The sequence below is a fragment of the Dipodomys merriami genome, unplaced genomic scaffold, assembly GCF_024711535.1.
Source record: "Dipodomys merriami isolate MVZ:Mamm:240054 unplaced genomic scaffold, mDipMer1.0.p SCAF_14, whole genome shotgun sequence".
Taxonomy (NCBI): domain Eukaryota; kingdom Metazoa; phylum Chordata; class Mammalia; order Rodentia; family Heteromyidae; genus Dipodomys; species Dipodomys merriami.
Genome location: NW_027202715.1, coordinates 37,013,342 through 37,035,965, shown reverse-complemented (window position 1 = coordinate 37,035,965; position 22,624 = coordinate 37,013,342). Strand labels below are relative to the sequence as shown.

Below are 22,624 nucleotides of genomic sequence, written 5' to 3'. Positions count from 1 at the left end.
CTGGACTTCTTTTCCCATGACCAATATTTTATATTCCATGATCAAAAGAGAGACTGTTAAAACACAGGATTCCAACGTGTAAAGGTAAAGCATGAGGAGACAGTTTATATTCCCTGCCTTTTACAGAAAGTGCATGTTGAAGTTGGAGCCAAATGCTTGTGTCAAGATCTGAAAATAGGTCGCTGGAATAATTTCATTCCATACGTGCAGCTGTTCTGAAGTGTAAACCACACTCCCCTAGTACAACCACCATCTGTCCTATAAGGAATCCAAGCATTCATCTCGCCCTTATTTTTAGCATAAGAGGTCAAAGGTACACAAGGTGAAATTTACTTGGGACCACTGTCCCAGATGCAGATGGTGGGGAGGGAGAGTTGAGGACCAGTTATAAATGGTAATATCTAAGTTTGTGAGTATTTAAACTAGATGGCTTAAAAAATCAAAAGAAATAAATAATGGGAAAACCAAGTGGCAAACAGAAGCCACAAAACCCATATTTTATTTCTGTCCATTCATTCAACATATCAGGCTCACAGAATAAATCACCAGCATAAACAGGCTCTGACTCATTTCCCATTGCTTGCTGTGGTTAGGTTCTTTCTCTCCCCCACCCTCACCCCCCACCCCCAAACCGCCCCAAGGTCATGGAACACATGAAGTTCAGGCTCACTCTGTGTGAGAAAAGTTGAGCATGAAGATAGCTATGTTAGCAGGGGCATCCCAGATTTCTACTACCCACAAGTAATGCTCAGAACCCAGGCTCCATCATCCATCCTAACCCCTGGAAGCAGGCCCCAGGCAAGCCCTGATCCCATCTCTGCCACTTGCTACCTACATGACTTGGGGCAAGTAACTCAGCTCCTTTCTGCCTCAGTTTCCCACTTATAGGGTTGTGATGAGCCTAGTTACTATTTGTACATTGTTTTGAACAGTGCCATCTGTATAATAAGCACTGTATAACTGTTTATAAAATAAATCTTAGTTGCCAGAGGCAACACAAAGCAGCTTATGCATTGATTCTTTTAAATGACATTTTCTCACTGCTTATCCTCCTCAGCTCATAAAACAACATGGAGAACCATAGGTTAAGTAAGACAAAGATCAGCTGCTCTTCATGCTAGGAATTCACAAGGAAAAAGGAGACAAGTTTGTTAGCAGAGATAGAATAGAATGCCCTGGCACGGTGCCCACCAGCCTGAGAGTCTGTGACTTCAACCATTTGCATCAGTTAGTTGAATCGATTTTATTCTTTATAGTTTTTCTTAAGGCGTATGTGTTTGTAGATGTTTGCACATATGTATGCAGCTGCACATACATGCACCCTGCAGAGGAGGGAGGGAGTACATAACAGCCAAGAGGAGGAAGATGCTTGAGTTTGAGTCATTTCAGCTCCAATTCTTGAGAGTTGTTACCTGCAGCAAATTTCTTAAGTCTTGATTAATAGAGCAGAAAACTAGGGGTGTTAATCTCAAGGAGGATCTTGACAAGTGCCTTTTGGGTGCTCTTTCTGTGCAAGATCTATTACTCAAAATGCCTGGGATGATTTTTTTTTTGCTCCCCTGCAGGCCAGCCAAAAAGGCCACAGCCTCTGCCTGGCTATGGACACATCCTCCACCCTAACCCCTGAAGCCAGGCCCCATGTGCAAGCTCCAGTTTTGCCATTTACCATTTTGTAAGGTTGGAACTATCTTAACCTAAACTTAACCTCAGCTTACCTATATAAAAAGTCATGGTGGGCTGGGAAGGTGGCTCATGGTAGAGTGCTTGCCTTGCATGCATGAGGCCCTGGGTTCAATTCCTCAGCACCACATAAGCAGAAAAAGGCGGAAGTGGCACTGTGGCTAGCTTTGAGCTGAAGAGCGGAGGGACAGCGCCCAGGCCCAGAGTTCAGGCCCCATGACTGACCAAAAAAAAAAGACAGTGGTAACAACACCAGAATCTATCTTTAAATCAGCTATAAATTCAAATACTCACTAACTTAGGCTGATGACTGTCAACCACAGCAGATTTTACACAGTAACTGTTTGGGAAACTCAAGTGTTCCAGTGAGATCTTAGATGTTATCAATCTCTGGATTGTAATGGGCATTTTATTAGCTAGTTCACATACTGAATTTATAAATCTCCAGTGAGAAAAAAAGTGGGCAGGAAAATCAAATAGGCTCTGCTGACTGAAGTGGAGATCAGTGGGAGGGAGAAGGTGGACAGAGAAGGTGAATGAGGACAAATGTAGTAGAGGTAGTTTGTTCACATACATGAATAAAGGACAATGCAGCAAGAAGTGAGTATTTGATCAAGATACATTGTATACAGGTCTGGAGATTTCACAATGAAAACTCCTTTGTGTAATTAATGTATGCTAATAAAAAATAATTCTTTAAAAGTCTCTAGTGAGAACTCTTTTTAAACATGTCATCTGCCTCCTGCACTGTTTTTCTTCTTGTGAAAAAAATTCAAAACAAATCAGCTATTTAGTAACCAGAAGAGATTCCAGCACTTTTTGCAGGAAAAGATTTCATGCTGAGCTGCTCTGGTGAATGAGCTATCTGTCCTGTTGTGGGTTTCTCATGCTTCCATTGTAGGATGGATAAGGAGCTGGGTAAGCAACCCAGGACAGGGTGTGAGGATTCAGTGGAGCCCCAGTGGAGAGGCCTGGTACATCAGTTCTGGCCTTGGTCCTTCTGTAACTGACTAGTTAGTTATCACTTAACTATGCCAGGCTGTGTTGTCTTCATTTGTGACACAAGAAAAGCTGCAATGAGCAAAAAACCAAGGAGACAATTCACCTGGGAAGCCATCAACAAACAATGTTCACCTTCAATAGTTATCAGAGAAATGAAAATGAAAGCAATACAAATGCATCACTTTGACATTTATGCAAGTAAAGGTTTACTTATGGTTTGCATCGCAGGAGTGAGCAAGGCACATTGGCACAGATGCTTGAAAGTGGAAAACATAATTCATATCATGACTCCTGAACGAGAACAGGTAAAGTTGGATCTGAATCATCATCTCTGTCATTTACTAGTTCTGAGGCTCAACACTTTTTAACCTGCTGAACTATGAGGTAAAATGAAGATGAATAAATAATGCTTCCCATTACTTGGGGGTTTCTCTGGGACCTGGAAATCATGTTAGGTAATGGCCTAATGTTTAGCAGATTGTAGGTGCTTATTGTTGCTACTGTGACAAAGACAATGGTGACTAATTCTGCGCATCTGACTCATGTTAGAATGAATGGCAAAGGAAAGACTCATTCTGTTCTCAGTTCTTAGATACCTTGTCAGAGCTGACTTCTCCCCAGCAGTTGACCACCCAACAGCAGTCCCCTGAAGAGGTCCTCAGTATGCATCCGTCAAAAACATCCCCTATTGCTTGGCACAGTGACTCAGCTACTCAGGAGGCTGAGATCTAAGGATCATGGTTTGAAGCCAGCAGGGGCAGAAGAGTCTGCAAGACTCTTATCTCCAACAAACTACTTAGAAAAAGCCAGAAGTGGCACTGTGTTTCAAGAGATAGCGCGCTAGCCTTGATAACAGAGAGACTCAGGGACAGAGCCTAGACCCTGAGTTCAAGCTCCAGGACCAGCAAAAAAAAATTTTTTTTAATTCCCTATCACACAAGACACTACACATAAGATGTCACTTCTACCCAGCTAGCTGGTGTCCATTCGGCTCCACAAATGTCCTCCAGGTTTGGAAAAGCCTGATTCCTCCAGCTGTTCTATCCAGAACAGAGAGCACACCCCTCCCTCCCATACTCCAGTGTGGGCCTGTCTGCCACCACCTCTAGAGCTCAAATCCTCTGACACATGACACATGCCTGCCACCACCATCTGGCACATCTCCCGTGCCAATCATGAGCCACATTTCCCACCGCCCCCTCCAGGCAGAGGATCCACTCACTTGTTTTCAAATGATCTCTTTGCTTCTAGGAAGGCCTTTCTCCCCTTCCTTAGATTTCTCCTAAAATATATTTCTGGCTTGTTGGGAACTCAAGTCCAGCCTTGACTAGGACTGCTGTCAAGTATTTATCTATGCAATATCAAAGATGGCTCTTCTCAAATGGTTCTTTGAATTCTTTCTCAATACCAGGTTCCTTCTCTGTTCCCATTCTGCAACCTAATAAGGACTGAAATCTGTTTTCAGTAGTTACTTGATTTCAACCCCCCCCCCTCAGCTTTAAAAATAATTTCAGAGCACCATAGAACGAAGGGACAAAAAAGATGTGGTGGAGTCCACATTGTATTCGTGAGCAAAACAGGCTAGAGGGGGAAGCCAGGTGCTGCACACACAGGGGTGGGTGCAGGTGAGAGATACCTAGAAGCAGGTGCTTCTACTCTATAGAGGAATGCTCCTTATCCTATTTTGTCACCAATCCAGAGCCAGCCTTTTAGGGCTTTTAATAGACAATGAACACACCTCTTCCCTAGTGGGGCGCACTTAGGAACCTGACAGCACTGCAAAATTAACTCCCCCCAGGGCTCCCCAAAAGATCAGATTCATTCCTTTCTCATATCTGGGTTTTTGCAAGTGTCACTCCCTCTTCCTGGTAACCAGGGCTAAGTCACACTCAATCTGTAGGTGCTTTCTCCAGGAAGCCTAACCTAAGCCTACAGTTCCTTGGAGTGCCTCACCAGACCTCACAAGCTGCGATGGTTCACTTATCTTACCACATGTCTGTCTGCATCCATCTTCTCCTGTGGCACGCACATAGTGTGAGCAAGAAACAGACACAACAAACTATGTGTTAAGCTCCTGGGGTCAAGCAGAGGCCCTTTCACTTGCCATGAATTTCCCAAATTGTTACATGCAGCATAGAAATCCAGTAGTACCAAGTCCCGCCTCAGAACCCTGAGTGATGATGCCAGCTACCATGGCTGAGGATCTCAGGACAGGAGGAATACAAGAAAGGTAATTCCAAGCCACCCTCAATGACAATTGCCACTGCTTCCCCAATTAAGCAAATTGAATGTATAGTCTACAAAATTGGAAAAAGGGAGGGAAGGGTTGAGTTAGAAAGGATGAGTAAGAATGTTGAAAGCAGTGACATTGATCAAGATGCACTGTATTAATAAACTGCCTTATTGAATAGCAATTCCTTTGTAAAACTACTTAAAAGATAATTTTTAAAAGTCTTTGTTTAAATTAAACAATGAACTACCTGGGTGCTGGTGGCTCATGCCTGTGATCCTACTGTAATCCTACTCAGGAGGCTGAGATCTGAGGATCATGGTTTGAAGCCAGCCTGGGCAGAAAGTCTCTGTGAGACTCTTGTCTCCAATTAGCCACTCAAAACCCAGAAGTGGCGCTGTGGCTCAAGTGGTAGAGCGCTAGCCTTGAGCACAAAGAGGGTCAGAGGCAGCGCCCAGGCCATGAGTTCAAGTCCCACAGCCAACAACAAAAATGAACTATTTATGCATGAAATGGGATATAGCGTCTGGATTTTACTTTAGGTACCCTAGCAGAAGGAGGCTGAAATAAGATAGCCCAGGTTGGTCAATGTTGAACCTAGATGGCAGGCACATGGTGGTTCATATACTTTATTTGCATGTGTTTGAAAATTTACACAATAAGGAGTTTTTGTTTAAAAAGCAATTTATGAATGGTAAATCTCCAGCCATCTTCTCTTCTGTTATGAATCTGCTTTCCTTCCAGTAGAGTGCAGTATCTTGGACAACAGAAGCTGTTCTTTTGCTATGTCTCCCCAGTGTACTCATCCAAGTGAGGATGGCAGCTCTTCTGGACACTTCGACATCCCCTGCTCAGTTACCTGGCTCCAAACAGACCTGTCACCTTCCATCAAACAAGCTCACTGACTAAGCTATCTCAGCTCAACCTCCGTGTTGGCTTTGTCTCTGCCTTCTTCCTCAACCGAAGGATAGGCAGCCAATAACACTTTGAAATTCCTTTGGTAGGGACACCTTTCCTTTCCATTCTGACTGCTCCAGCTCTGCCTAAAACTTTAGCACTTGAAGCACTTGGAATTCTGCAGTCCCCTTCTAGAAGCTCTCCCTCCTTTTACCTTTCTCCTTTCAGTGCAAACAATTCCATTTTCCCAAGCCTTAGATTACAAAGCTTGATGCTTTTACTTGGAATCACTCATTTCAAAATTCATTTAAGACCCTATCTATTTGCATAATCCTCTCAGGAGCCCCTGAGGTAATATTAACAAGCCCCATCTTTCACAGTTCACTGTTTACCTTCCATAATCATTTAGAATAGAGTAAGAATCAGCTAAATGGATGGATGCATTTATTAATAAACGCATCCATGGAAAAACTTAGTGATTCACTTTTCCCTCTATGATGCCTATGAGGTGCTAGGCTACAGCGCAGGTCCTCTTCTCTTTGAAATCATGTATTACAATCCCATGATAACTAAATATTAAGAACCTTTTCTGGAGACCCAACTAAGGGTTATTTGAAAGCCTAAATAAGAGATACATACTATTTAAACCTTAACTACAGGTAAAACCACCAATGTCTGCCTACATGTAAACTTGATCTAACACTCAATATCTCTTTTGCTTGGCTTCATCATCAAAGGAGGGGACTCTTTTCCACTAAAAGCTTCTTGATAGTTTGTTTCTTTTGCTTCTTTGTCCTTGGAAGTGATGGAGATTGAACCCAGGGCCTTGTACATTTTGGACAAGCACTCTACAATTGAGCCAGAGCACCAACCCAATACTTCGCTTTATAGAAGCCATAATGCCTGCACCTAAAATGTCATATTACCAAAGTGCAGAAAGTTCCTTTTAACTATAAAGGCCAGCCGCTTGCCAGATAGAGAAATCAGATTCTATGATATGAAGTGCCTCTCCAGAACTTACCTCCTTAGGGAATTGCTTTTATTCCTTTGTTCAAAAAGTATGGTTCTACTAGGTCTTTCCTCCTACTGTTGTGACAGTATCCCATTGCCAAGGTAAGCTTCATGTCTCTTCACCCTGCCTTTAGAGCTGGTACATTACTTCATACCCAGAGCAACCAACAGACAGTCAGGTAGTGTTTACCTGATCAGAATGAATTATTTATTTTGAAAATGAGTCAGCAACACACTCAAAATCAAATAGCAGGTGAACAGCTATGGAATCCACAATCTCTAGAGCTTCTAAATCCTGTTCTGGACACTTCAGATGACCCTGGGATTGGGCACAAGGACCGCTGGGAGGGTGAAGGAAGCTGTGGTCCCTGCATGTAAGGACATCTCACAATCTGGGAATGAGGCATGAAGGCATGGCCGGCTAAAGACCATTTGGATCACAAGAAGCTGGAGATGACAGCCCTATCCCATATAGATCTCGTATAGATCCTATATAGATCCCCTGTATATTGCCTGGCACAAATCCAGATCCACCTTGTCTCCTGAGAAGTCTTCTAACAACCCTGATCTGTGCCAAGGCTTACAGACCTGAGTGGTTCCTCCAGAATATGGAAGAAGAAACCCAGGTTTAAACCAGCACCTGATAAACAAGTGAGCACAAATTGCACCTGTATTTTTCAGCCATATGAAATCAGGTCTGGGTTTCATCGCTAACATGGAATAATACCACTGACTCCAAAGGGATTCCTGAATGAATTCAAAGGAATATGAAACATGGAAACAGTACAATCCTAGGCTGGATTATTCCCTCTCCCCGACCTTTTTAGTGCCTCTCATTGCCCTCCTATATAAAAAATGTTCAACGTCACTTACAGTTATTAAGGATCTTGAACCCAAAGGGGCTAATTTACTCAGTATTCTACTTCTGGAAAATTCAGTAAGAGTGGGATGATAAAGTCCATTTCTCCCCCTTCTCTTTCTTCTTCCCAACAGGCTTAAGTATCTCTAAACCAACATCACTCCTTATCTTGTGGCAGCTACATAATGGTACCCAAAGGTATTAACCTGGTCAGATGCTGAGTATAAATCTTTGTCACTAAGGGACTGATAAGGATGTGCTCCAACAGTACAGACCACTACCCCTAAGAAAAGTATCCCAGACTAGCCTAGCACTTCCTCTCCTGTCTCCAGAACTAGCTGTCCCCTCCACCCAAAGTGTCACTAGTGCTGAAGTTGAGGAGGCCTGCTCTATTATTATTATGTATTCCTTTTTTTCACAGTAGCTATCTCATTCATATTTATACCCCCTATTTATTGCCTGGCACATTCTAGGAACTAAAAAAAAAGTCTGTTAAATAACCACATGACCTTTTTGGGGTGAAGATCACATCTCTTGATTATTCCTGCTAACTCTGGACCATCACTAACTCTCTGTGCTGGGCTTTTCTGTGCTTGTTTCGATACAAATTCTGACTTCAATGACTCTGCAAAGAACTCTTCCTCCCTATTCTTCTATTACCTTCAGGGGAGCCTTGCTGTGCAGGTCATGAATGACACAGAACTAGGGCCACTTGCAGCAAGGCACAGCACTGGGCACCTGGGCTGCAGGGTTAGACAGTTGAGACCATGAGTAAATAAGGAATGGTGGAGACAACAACTGGGAGTGGGGCCAAACTACCAAGCAAGCAAACAACAGGATTGTTAGGTTAGGGTCTCAAACATTGATTACTTTTCAACTCCTCCACAGGCCACTTATTTAATTAATGGACAGGGAGCATCAGTTTCTCAACTTGTAGGAATCCTCTCCTATTTCATGAAGCAGTACTATATGACAAATACTTTCTCAAAACATTGAGTCACAGATCATTTGTTTCTTTGTGCTTTTGCTACCGAGTTCATGTGAATTATGATAAGCTTATTTTTTGTGATTGTAAGGAGCTGGTAATTCTCAGCAATTTCAAGAATGAAATGTTCACAGTGACACGCAAGGTTTGGGGATTCAAAAGCATGGCTATCTAAAACATTATTTGATTGACTATATTTTATATTTATATGTGGATATAGTCTAATTTATGTTTAGAGAAATGGAGGCAGGCAATTTTACCAGGCAACTAAGGTTTAGAGTGTTGCTAGGCTTCTGAAGGTAAAAATTAGTTGCTTTTACTAGCAGCCCTGTGGTTTCACCCTTAATTCCTTCAGAACTCTTGGCTGAAGGCCAACCTGCCCTTGTGATTTATTCAAATCCAGTTTGTCAACTAGGTCTAGAACATTCTGTGCATCTACCACAACTTGATCTGGTATCTGCTCCTAAAGAAGATTGGGGAATGGTATTCATTTTGACATATTTTTCTGAAAAGAGCCAAGTGCCTGCTGGCAGCACTTTATACCCTCCAAGGAGTATTCTGATCACCCATGAAGTTCTTCCAGGGCTGGTTCTTGCAGTTCAATTACTTTTAAAGACCCTGTTATTATAGCTTTAATATCAGTGGCTTATACAATTCTCCTTCAATTATCTGTGGGTGTTTTTATGGGCTTCTTAGATACATCTCCTCGTTTGCCTAATTGAATCAACTTGCTGTTTTTGAAGAAGTCTCTTCCTTGTGAATTATCTTTAGTCTAGCTGATCTGTTTGCGCTGAATCTATAAATAATCATTATTCTAGATAATATTCCAGCCTCCAGAGATATAAGGATAAAATATACTGAGGTATAGAGGGTTTCTTTATTTTTCTCTTATTAGAAAAAGAGGAAGGAAAGGGAACCTGGTTCTGCTCAAGCATACTTCTCTAAAGGAAGTTTTTGAATCTTACCATATTTTAAGCTCCCCATCAGGAAGCTAATGCTTTAAAACATTGGAAAGTTGTTGAAGACTATTATTGTTTTCATAACTTATTTATGTTTTTCTTAGTTCTTATCCTGGTTTTCAGTTCTTGCAGCAGACAGTTAACCTTACACTCACTGGGGTCATTAAATCACAGAAGGTTGCACACAGATACTCCCCAGCACCTTCTATGATGCTGTTTTTCTTTTTCTTCTGGAAAATTATTAGCACAGGAAATGATCATTTGTCCTAATTCATCCCAGGGAGGTATTTTGCCAATCTATAAGTGAGTAAACATTCTCATTATTACTAATTGGCCTAATTTGTTAGCTCAGCCAGTCCTACTCTAGTTTCCAGCACAATCTCATTATCCTTGTCAGGTGGCCCATAACCCTTCTCCACTGCCATATTTTCACTAGCTATTGACTATTTCCACCCACTGAGCATTTCTTGATAGCATTTTTATGCTCAGGCTCCCTTGGATTTCTCTACTACTCAGAATCTGTTTCATGACCTCAGCTTCATATCCTTTCTCAGCTGTCTCAAGAGCACCCTTGATTCTGGAGAAAACCCTGGTCTTTTTATACCTCTGTCTCCTGCTTTCATTAGGATCCTCTAATTCTACTGACCTTTTTGGGGCTATAGGCTACGTGGATATAAAGGGATATAGCTCGCATCTGTCTGTCTGTCTGTCTATCCATCCATCAATCTATCTACCTACTTACCTACCTACCTATCTCTCTTAGACAAAGCTCAGGAAGCTATGTTTTAACCAATTCCACAAAACTGCTGTTTATACATAACCTGAAGAAGCATCTTTCTAAAAACACTGTTGATTCCTTTTCAAAATTCTCTGAGACTACCCCATGGAAGTCTCATAGTTTCCTTTTTTTAACTGTTTGAAATTTTCTCAATCAGTGCTTGACTTACTATTTCAATACAAATAAAAGCAACAAAGACCTATATTAAGGATGCATGAAGAAGGAAAAGGTAACTTGTAGCAATCATTTCCGGATGTTCCTAGCAATTATCTCTCAATTATTTACAGCTACACACGTTTCCCTCTCTCCAATATAAGTGTTTTTGTGCTGTAAAACTATTTGAAGACTAAGGATATTTCTTAAGATGTTACCGATATGCCAACAAGCAAAGTCAGGACAACCTCTGAGTAGAAGTCCAAATAAATTATGAAAAGCTTTTGTTACAATACCTTCTCTAAAGTTTCCAATAACTGGAAGAGAATAGACACAGCACAATGAAAATTTAGCATGTTTTCTTTTCTTTTTATTTTCATTCCTTTTCTTGAAGATTAAAACTGCTTCCATATCCTTCTCAGACTTAGGCTTAAAGCACATATTACCAGCTATATATTACTATGGACAAAAACATTCACAATGGTCACAATGCTAAAATAATACAAAATGCAAGAAATTCTGTTCCTTGTTAGTTTCCCAAGAGAAAGACAGAGGACTGCGTGAACTAAAAGGGCTCATCCATAAAACAATAACAACTGGATGCACAAACATCTTCCCACTCAATCAAAGTTCTAGCCAGAGTCCCCTAACAAAAACACTTATTTTCAACCAATTAAGGTGATCAGAATCGCTGCATCTCTCTGTATGTAACAGGGCCACAGGCACTCAATCTCACCAAGACACTCTACACTCAGACTGGGATGAGATCTCCCAAATGCACCCTTTCCACACAACTCTGGACACAGGAAAAACGAGTTTTTCTGTCAGTGAACTGACAGCATTCATCATTTTATTTGCTTATAGTTGTTATTTTCTGCCACAGTTGTAGAAGGAACTCTTAACTGAAAGTTTCAATGTTAATGCCAATAAAATATCATTATGCTCTTGTAGAGGGTTATAGAAATTCACAGATAGAGTCATGTGAGCCATTTTAAGAAGTCTTCATAGCTTAAATTCCTTAAACATAGTACTTTGTGATGAAGTTAGCCAAATACAGAGAAACAAAACAGTTTTCAAGTTTTATCCTAAGTTATTTTTAACTCCAGAATTTTTTTAAGGAACAGAATGAGTTAGTGGGGAGCAGAAAACCATTCCTTGAAATGATTTCTTATCAAGATAATCTAACCAAATAAGACCTATGTTCGTTGATTGTAATGTTTGTGAATACATAGAGGAACTGGATTACTGTTCCCACAAACTATGGATATTTACTCTGAATTTTTTTTAAAACAAAGTAGGTCTGAAGTACCAAAAAGCACATAGCTCATTTTAATTAGGAATTTTAGCAAATGCTTTTATTGAACTCGTAAATGTAGGTTTCCCCTCTTTAAAATTACATATAGACATTATATATTTCCTACTAGTATCATATCCACAAAAGCAAAAAAACAGTTCACAAATCAAATCTTTAAAAAAAATGAAAAGAAAAAATCAAATCTGTAAAAGTGAGTATCCTGAAGAAAAAATAAATTAGAAATTTCCACTAAGTAAAAGTTGATATTTAACTCACACAAGTCCTCATTAAAATAAAACAAAACAAAAACAAAAATCCTTACAGCACACATCTCAGGAAGGATCTCAGGATCTTTTTCAAGTTCTTTGTAGATTAAAATACAAAGAAATAATTTGCCAAGACAGTGATTTCAGGGAAAGAAAAATATGCATCTCTATAGTTAAGTATTTTGGGTTAAAACATTTTTGGAACTTTCTTACCAAGGAAAGAAACTTCTCTCATCCTCTTTACAAAATGTCTCAGAGGAATTACATTTGTCTAACAGTACACAATGGGACTAGTGAAGGAGCAGTCTGCGAGATTCTGGGCATTTAAGAGCCTTGAGTGACTTCTTAGACAAGGAACATTCTTACCTGGTCATTTTTAGTCCTCCAGCATCCATATCCATCTTTTAGCAAGGCAGAAATGGGTCCCTCCGAGAGAGGGAAGAGCCAACCACTCTTCAAGGCCGGCTGAGAGCGTGCAAAGCCACAGCTGACAGTCTGCTTCCCTCTCCTGGGGCTCTCTGCCTAAGAGGCTGCACAGAAACCCAGGCTGGTGCCAAATCTTAATCCCTTTGCAGAATCGCGCATGGAACTGCCTCACCTCTTCCATTCCTGCAAAACCTCTTCCTGCTGCACTTCCTTTTGAAACCATTAATCACCATAACGAGACTGACCGAGGGAAGCTCAATCTCAAACCCTAGTGAAGGATTCTGCAACATGCAATGTGATGAGTGTTTACATTAGCCGAAATGAAATGATGTAATAGCCAGAATCAAGGGAAGGCTTCAATCCAGACACAGTGTATTACAATAACTGCTGTGAAGTACTTCTCCACTTTAAAAAAAAAAAAGTCCACCTGTAAAGTTAGGGTCATTTGGATTAGTCTAGTCCATCAATAATACTATGTTTTTCAAACAGAAATTTTGAAAGCCACAGTTATTTATAGTTCTAGTCAAGTTTTTCTTTTTTAAAAGGCAACAAACAAGACCAAGAGTGTATTCATGTGCAAAGAACTTGTTATGGAGAGGGGATAAATGATGTGAGTGCCATCCATGTTGCACAACACCAGAGTCCCCCCCGAAGTACAAATGCCTTCAAAATTTCAAGCACCTCTCAAGAAAGACGGTGTTCATTTAAGAGAGTGGACCATTGTTTTTCCTATTTCTGTTGATGATCAACAGTTGTCCATTCTTGCTGAGCAAGTTCTATTAATCACTTTGAGATCTCTGGTGCCTGAATCATTTGGGACAGGAGAGTTGAGAAGCCACAAAACTCTCGGATGACAAGGGGTGAGAGTTTCTCCATAGCATCTGCTTGGGAGAAAGATCAGAGAAGGCTCCACAACAGATTAAAAGTTAGCATGAGATAATGGAGATTCCAGAGGAAGACTGTTGGATTTTGGATATGCCACTGATCATAATACTCAATTTTAAAAGGTGTTTCTTCCATGTCAGGCATGTGCTAAGCACTTTCATCATTATTTCCTTTAACTCTCACAACTCCTCTGGGGAATAGATCTTATTATTTGTTCCTGTTCTGCAGATAAAGAACTCAAGTTCAGAGAGAACAGTAGTGCTTGAAAGGAACCAGAGTTACCTGATGTGCTTCTTCATGGCCACGGTATGGCTCCTACCAGCTCTGTGAGCTACCCAATCACAGTATGTTCTACACTATGAAGAGGGACAAAGTATTAATTTCACAAAGGTGTGAGAAACATGTGCTTGTAGTTCCCTACATGCATATAACAAATTCTTGATATTGTTGTCCAGGAACACCATGACCTAGAGTTCTTGGCTTACTTGCAAGGCCTTTGCAAGAAAGGTGTGACCCGGAAATGTAGGTGTAAGAATCACATTCCAAATAAAATGTACTGGCCTGGCCCAGTTGTACCATGAGCCAATGAGTCATATGACCTTAGTCGATCCAACTCCCTTTCTGGATCTCAGTAACAGGATGGCTCTCTAGATTTTCTTCCAATATGAATTTGTTGCATCTGTGTGAGCACGTGTGTGTGTGTGTGTGTGTGTGTGTGTGTGTATGTGTGTGCGTGTGTGTGCATGCATGCATGCCCACGCATGTGTGTATGTATGCATGCATATGCTTTTGCTGGAGATTAATACCAGGGCCTGGCACAATCTAACACTGATTCAAAATTTAAGTGTAGAATCAGCCTTCCAGCTGATTTTTCTATGACACATGATTATAAATGATATGAACCTTAAGTGAGATACTTTTAAAAAGTCCAGAATGTATGAATCCAATGAGAATTCACTTCAATATCACTATCTTAACCATCACACCAATTTAGGTGCTGTGCTTAGGGCAGTATATGGAAAATCTTTGTTTTTATAAAGCATTTCATAAGGGAAGTATTATTGTCTTCAGATAAGGAAATTGCATAGTCCTAACAATTGATAAGTGAACAAGTAAGGACTGGAGCTAAGCCTAGTAAACTCTAGAACCAACTACACTACCCATTGTTCCAAAAATGTTCTTGTCAGGGCAATTCTAAAACACTTCTTCAGAAACTTCCTACAGAACCCCTATGTTCAGCTTTAATAAGTATACATTTTAAACACATCCTCCATTCTTGGTATGTGGCAGGTGTAGACATATGATATGGAGCCACTCTCTAAAACCTTCCAACCTACTAGGGAAAAGGGAGGCAGGAGGTAATTCTGTCACAAAGGAGATTGGACAGTGTTACAACAGAGCTAGAAAGCACAATGGGAGTCTAAGCCAGTGAGAAATTAACTTCAAAATTATCCAAATTACTGCTAATATGCTCAGTGGTGATAAATATCCATCCTCAAAGAGTGGATATTATTTTGGCTCACACACAAGTCAATCAGAGCCAAGTCTGGGGAATAAAATGGGTCATCAAGCTGGGTGATACCATTTTTGGTCACAAGCTAGGTGTGGCTATAAAATAAAACAGTAAGATGGATTTTCCTGTGTGGCCCAGAGCAGCTCCAAAGGCAATTTCTAAAGGGCAGTTCCAAAACTGTTTTGAGCAATGATACCATCTCAACATTAAAGGCAGAGCAACCCAAAGTGATTCCAAAAGACAAGACTTCCCCAGCATTGCACTAGCCCAGATGAGAAGCAGAGGCCTGCCAAGTCATTGCTCTGCCCACTCCAAGATCCCTATCGGCAAATCGTTAACCTAGTATCTGGCAAGGTGCTTGGTGCAGATTATGGGGGTAGGGGACTTAATAAATATTTGTTGAAGGATTGGGAGAATTTCAAGAGTACTGATTGTAGATTGCTTTTAAAAAACTGTATTATTTAGTGACACTTAGACATCTCTCTATATATTGAGTATGGACATGTATTAAGTCAAACAAAGCCAGCTAAATAAGGCAGTCTTGGCTGGAAAAACTGAACTTACCCAGACTTTCTTCTACCCTGAGTGCTCAGTTTGGTCATGACTGGCCATCAGTTTCCCATGCCACCCCTACTCATACACATTCTTGCAGTCAGGGCTAAGAGAAGCGAGTTCATGCCAGCACATGGCCTCTGTTTAGGAATCGTGGCCAAAGGGGATGACTGGTTTCCTCTGTAGTGCAGGTCTGGAGGTCATATAACCTCTGTGGAATGTTCTACAACTAGATCAGAGGTAGTCAGGTCACTGCAACTGACAGCCTGCTCTCATCCTGCTGCCAGGTTAGTCCCCTAACCACCTACGTCTACCAGAATTCCCAAATACAGCCCTCTCCCCACTCCCATACACATTCAAAAAACGTAGGCTAATGTCTCTGGGACTTCAGAGGCTCCTCAAGCGAGCAGAACTAGCATCATTTCAGATAGATCTCAGGAAAATGAGAGGCCAGAGAGGTTTCTTCAGTCTTCTTTGGACATAATTCCCCATCTCCTTTCTTGTATTGCTCCCTCCACCAAGTTATTGTTTGCTCATGGTTGTGATTCTAACTACAGGAAGCTACTTATGCTGCCTCACTTTTCACATTTTAAAGTAAAGGTAGTAGTAGTGCAGCCAAACACCAATGGTTAAATGAGGAAAACACGTAACAGGTACTCAAAACAACCCTGAGTTCAGGTGAAGCCTCTAGTGTGTTCAGTTGTCATTTTAGCCTTGTTGGAGTAAAGAAGAAGCCAGATGGGGCCGTTAGAATGACAATTCATGCCTTCCTGCAACTACTTACTTTGCCATTCTATAAGAATAATTTATCTTGTTTATGCATGAGAGAATTTGATGTAGATTCTATATTACACAAAATTCAACAACATCCAATTCTAAGGCAGATTTGAGCTCCTGGGTTGTTTGAGACACGCCACAATTGAGGACCACTGCAGTTAGCTCTGAAGTGCTTAGCAGATGGTATAATAAGAGGAATGCCAGGGTACATAACACATTGCCCAGTTGGAAATGTAGTAAGAATTCAAGCAAGAACAGAAACTTTTTTTCTGGTATCAGATTTTATGAGGAACTTATAAGTTGGGGTATTTGGGAACCAGATAGCATGAAGGTCAATGCCTGCCCTAGACTTTCATAAAATACACTGAGACATCTTTCAATGGTCTAGGTTTATACACAAAGTGCTCACATTAAAGTGTAGCTCAAGATATGCATTTGTAGTTTCATAGAATGTCAGCACATGGACAGGTTTTGATCCAAGCCATCTGGAAGGAAAAAGAACAGCCTATAGAGTGTAGAGGTCAGGGCCTCTCCCTGCCCCCAAACTCTTTCCCTCAAAAGAAAGATCCTTGGTTCTTTCCATGAAAAATGCAAAAAAAAAAAAAAAAGGCAGCCTCCTAGAAGTAGGGGGATCCCTTTTTCTTTAGTTTGATTAAAAATAAATGTGAAAATGTTTTAAATGTCAACATCTGGCCTAGAGAACATCCAGGTGTCTTTGTGAAGCTCTGTAGCACAGAGCTGCTCTGAATTCTGAGATGCCAGTGGCCTCTGTTGCTTGTGGAAATGTACTTTTCACCTGAATCCCAGTGTGTGTGTTGCACCTACTATTTTTAAAAGCTTCCTCAATGTCCTGCAGTGTTGTCAGTGCCCTCGGTGAGAGTATCACTCATCCTTCCAATGTGCTAAGCAGAAGGTTCTGTTATTAAAAGCAAGATTTGAATCCCCACCAATGGACTTAGAGCCCAGGGTCTTAACCACAAGCTCTCAGATCTTTGCTAGGCAAGAACAATATCTGGAAACTGTGTTTTTTGTCCAGACCTGTTTAAGTAATAAATTTATGTGAGGCCAACACTTAGCAAATGCCATACAAACTATACTTGGTTGGTCTGAAGTCCTAGATCATCTGAAAAGACCATCTGAAAATGAAGACAATTCTTTAGTTATGGTGTCCTGATGACAACATCAAAATAAGGACCCCAAAGTGTACTCAAACAGTATACCCATGAAGGAAAATACTTGCAAATCAGTCATGGGACACTATTTGCTCTGACTGAAATAGAAAAAAAAAGGGGGGGAGCACTGTGGTAGACACACAAGTTGCATGATCACCAGCGTCATGATCACTGGGGTCAGTTTTGGGGTCTGTCCCATGCTAGTGTATCCCGGGGCAAAAGGCTTAACACCCAAGCCCTCAGGTTCCTCTTTTATTAAAGGAGATAATAACAGAAAGTCCTTTATAAAGTTGTGGAGCATTACATGAGATAAGGTTCAGAAAAGCGACAGGAACATGATAATGGCAGCTAATGACAATTACAACACAACTGTTTTATGTAATGGAATGCAGATATTTGGTTAACATAAAAATATGGAGGATCTTTAAGATAAATCACATACTACTAAACATTTGAAATGATTCTCATATTCTACATACAACCTACTTCTATTTTATCCAATCTATACTTTTCAGAGCTGGGAATGTTGCTTAGTGATAAAGCATTTGCTTAGCATGCACAAGACTGTTGGTTTCCTAGCATTGCCTCAAAACACATACACACACACATACACACACACACACACACACACACACACACACACACACACACACACACACACACACACACACACACACACACACACACACACACACACACACACACACACACACACACACACACACACACACACACACCACACTCTTTTCCAGCACACAGATCAAGCATGGCAAAATATTCTGGATTCTCCTAAGTCCTTTTTATTATCAACATGCTACATCTATACTTCTTCCTCTTTCCAAGGATCTGTATCTGATGCTCTGTTCTTCCTTCTTGTAAGAAGTTCAGTTGCAAAAACTAATACTTATAGAGAATTGCTGAAAGTACATCCAAGTCTTCTATTCTTCTCACAATTTTAAATTACAGATCAAATCAATTCATCCTCATACCTAAAACCTCAGCCTTTCGACTTCATACAGAATTGCTTTAGATCCAATTGCTCTGGGGTTTTGCCATGGGCTTTTCCACAATGTTGAGGAGTTTTAGAGCAAAACTGATTACATCTCTTTTGTTCAATTTATTAGTAAGTACTCAATTCTCTCTTTTATTACCTTATATTAGCTATATGTTTGGTGGTGGTAGTGGTAGTGGTGGTAATTTCATTGCTATATTTCCATATATGTTTACAATCAATGTCATTCCCATCATTCTCAATTATTTTTGAGCATGTTGTACATGGAATATTTTAAAATCTTTAAAACTTTGTTTCTAGATAATTAATAGTTCCTAAAGTTTCAACTGATCATTGCATATTGACCTTATACCCAACTTACGGTAGATAATAAAGAATAACAGATACATTCCCATTCCCCTTAAGATGTTTGTGGCCAAAAAAAATGCAAGCCTAGCAAGGTTTACTTTCACTACTGAGAAGACTGATGAGTACAGCCTACTATATTACCCAGCCCTTCAGGAGGGCCAGGGCAGAAGCGTTACTCCAGTCTCTGAATCAGGAAATGTTGTTTCCCCTTAGCAACTACTCTATTTCCATCTCATTCCCACTGTGAATCATGTAGCTTGACAGGCTTTCTTTGCTTTAGTTGCTAGGAAGCTTAAGGCTGTGTTATCAGCAAACTCTCATAATGACATTAAAAAAGAATTATTTTTTCATCTTACCAGTTATGTTCTTTTGCCCTAATTTTCTCATCTTCCTATTCTATCTTGGTTTGGATAGATATTTGTCAACTGCCTTCCCTTTTTAATAGACCGAGGCTGAGGAGGAAGGAAGGAAGAAAGGAAGGAAAGAAAGACATATCAGTTACTTGCTAATGCTCCTTAGAATGTTAACTTCTATGAAGTTAACTCTATTTCTGAAGTTCCACCAAGATGTGATTATATTACCTGAGTGAATGCTTATACCATCTGGAATAAGAACCATTTCATACTTATAAGGTTCTCTAATCTACTCTTGGCAGGTCTACATTAAACAAAGTCTATTAGTTTTGCTCAGACACACTGGAAGTGCTTTTCTGGCATTACTTCAATAAAATTTTCTTTCCTTATTAGAAACAGAGGATCTTGACACAAGCAGCAAGGTGGAAAGGGATAACTTCTCCCAAGCCATCAGTGACCAAGTGCCAGGTTACTAGTCAAGACTTTGAAATCTATTCAGCTCTGGGTTTGAATAATTGACCTCTATTGTATACCTGCTAGAAGTACGGTTTTAGAAAGATTATTTAACCTCATCTATAAAGCTGACATAACATCTACCTTGTTGGTTATTAGTGTGAGCAGATTAAATGAGACTTAGCATATACCCTAGGACATATCTATTTAATACTAGCTCTGAAGGAACAAGGCAGTATATTAAGGCAAGAAAAAATTAAAAATATGTAAAGATAGAAAAAGAAATATACCCAGCTAATTTTAGCAGCTTTGTTAAGATAAATTATATTGCTACCTAATTAAAAAGGTAACTTCAGGATAAATGAAAAGATTATAATTGAAAGCAAAACATTTAAGATGCTTTGAGGAGAATATCTTTATGATCTCTGGGCAAAGCATGATTTCTTTATCAAGATATAAAGAGCAGGAATAATAAAAGAGTGTAAATTCATTAGATCATATTAAAATTTTTAAATTCTGTGGAACAGATGAAAATATGAACAAAGCTAGAACACAAGTTATAGTACAGGAGAAGATACCTGAAGAAACATACCTGAAGAAACACAAGAAAACATATGGCAGGCAAAGAAATAATGCATATATAAAGACAACTTTATAAACCAATAGGAAGACAACCAACCAACCAAAGGGGAAAATGACAGAAGATATAAACAGCCAATAAACATGAAAAAAGTGTTCAGTCTTACTGGAAGTTTGATGTGTTACCTCAGCCACTCCCATTCTAATTTCCAACACAACCTCATTTCCCTTGTTAGGCAGCCTATACCCTCATTCTTTACTGTTATGCTTCATGAAAATATAATGAATGCCATCAATCAGAAAAATATAAATAAAAACAAGAATGAAGCCACATTTCTCACCCATAAGACCAGCTAAAATGTTGAATTTCCCACTCATGTCCATTTAGAGACTTTCCAATGACTGCTGTGGCAATTGACCAGGTAGTGGTTTCCTCACAGGAGAACAGAGAGAGAAGAAAATGAGCCTTTCAGTGTCTCTAACATTTTATCTCTTTAAAAATTTTTGAGGAGGGCTGGGAAGGTGGCTCAGTGGTAGAGCGCTTGCCTTGCATGCTCGAGGCCCTGGGTTCGATTCCTTAGCACCACATAAGCAAAAAGAAAAAAGCCAGAAGTGGCGCTGTGGCACAAGTGGTAGAGTGCTAGCCTTGAGCTGAAGAGCTGAGGGACAACGCCCAGGCCCAGAGTTCAGGCCCCACGACTGGACCCCACCAAAAAAAAATTTTTGAGGAGGGGCTGGGAAGGTAGCTCAGTGGTAGAGCGCTTGCCTTGCATGCCTGAGGCCCTGGGTTTGATTCCTCAGCACCACATAAGCAAAAAGAAAAAAGCCGGAAGTGGTGCTGTGGCTCAAGTGGTAGAGCGCTAGCCTTGAGCTTAAGAGCTGATGTAATGTACTTACATCTTATTCAAAGACCCAAAATCCAGGCCATACTAAAGCTACCAGCACAACTATGCTTATCAAAGCATTATTTACCATAGCTAAGATATGGAACCAACCCAGATGTCCCTCAGTAGATGAATGGATCAAGAAAATGTGGTAGATATACACAATGGAATTCTATGTGTCCATCAGAAAGAATGACATTGCCCCATTTGGTAGGAAATGGAAAGACTTGGAAAAAATTAAGTGAAGTAACCCAGGCCCAAAGAAACATAGGTCCCATGGTTTCCCTTATTTGCAATTACTAGTATATGTCTGAGACAAGCAGAAAAGGTCAGATAAATTGATGTTAGGGAAATGAACCCTAAGATATGTATTCAAATGTTTTTTTTTCTTTCATGCGATTGTTTCTAACACATTTATAAGATGATTTCTTTGTTGCTTTGTATGTCCCTCCCCCACGGTATAACCCCTGCTTTCACTGTATTTGATGTTGTTATAACTTATGAAGGGGAAGGGAAAAAACAAATCGTTTAAATAGGGATACAGGTGGACCCATTGCAACAATGAGACGTACAAGTCCTATGTGGAAAACGAACTTTACAACTTTGGGGGGGGGAGGGTTGGGGGGGGGAGGATGGGATAGGAAGGGTAAACAAAGGAGGAGGCTACAATGCTTGATAAGAAATGTACTCATTATCTTGCCCATGTAATTGTAACCCCTCTGTACCATATTTTCACAATAAAAAAAAAACTTAAAAAAAAGAAAATGTGATATATCGATAGATACACACACACACACACACACACACACACACACACACACACACAATGGAATCTTATACTTCTATCAGAAATAAAGACACTGCCCCATTTGTTAAGAAATAGAAGATTTGGGGAAAAAATCTTATTAAGTGAAGTTACCCAGTCCCAAAGAAATCTAGGTCCCATGGTTTCCCTTATTTGTAATATCTAGTATATGTATGAGTCAAGCGGAAAAGATCAGATAATGTGATGTCAGGAAAATGAACCCTTAGATGTGTATTTTAAGGTTTTTTTCTTTCATGCATGTGTTTCTAATGCATTTATAAGATTATCTCTTTGATGCTTTGTATGTCCCTCCCCCACAGTATAACCCCTGCTTTCACTATATTTGATGTCAGTATAACTTGTGGAGGAGATGGGGAAAAACCAGTTGTTTAAGGATACAGGTGGACCTGTTGCAACAATGAGAAGTACAAGTTGTCATGTCCAAAACGAGCTTTACAACGTTGGTGCGGGGGGGGGGGGAAGAGGGGGGAAGGGGAAGGATTGGGATTGGGGGGGAGGGGGGGAGGCTGGGAAGGGATGTGAAGGGTAAACACAGGAGGAGGCTGCAATGCTTGGTAAGAAATGTACGCATTATCCTGCCCATGTAATTGTAACTCCTCTGTACAGTATATTCACAAATAAAATAAAATTAAATTTTAAAAAAATGTAAATGTTCGCAGAAACCATAAAAAAAAAAAAATCCCCTATAGCCAGGAGGCAACAGGGCTTGTCACATCTGTCACTTTGGTAG

General features: G+C 40.2%; 1 protein-coding gene across 3 annotated transcripts in view; it reads right to left on the bottom strand.

The window, feature by feature from the left end:
- Positions 1 to 22,624, bottom strand: part of Plce1 (phospholipase C epsilon 1) — a 262,319-nt gene that overhangs the window by 169,188 nt on the left and 70,507 nt on the right. The window lies entirely within an intron of this gene.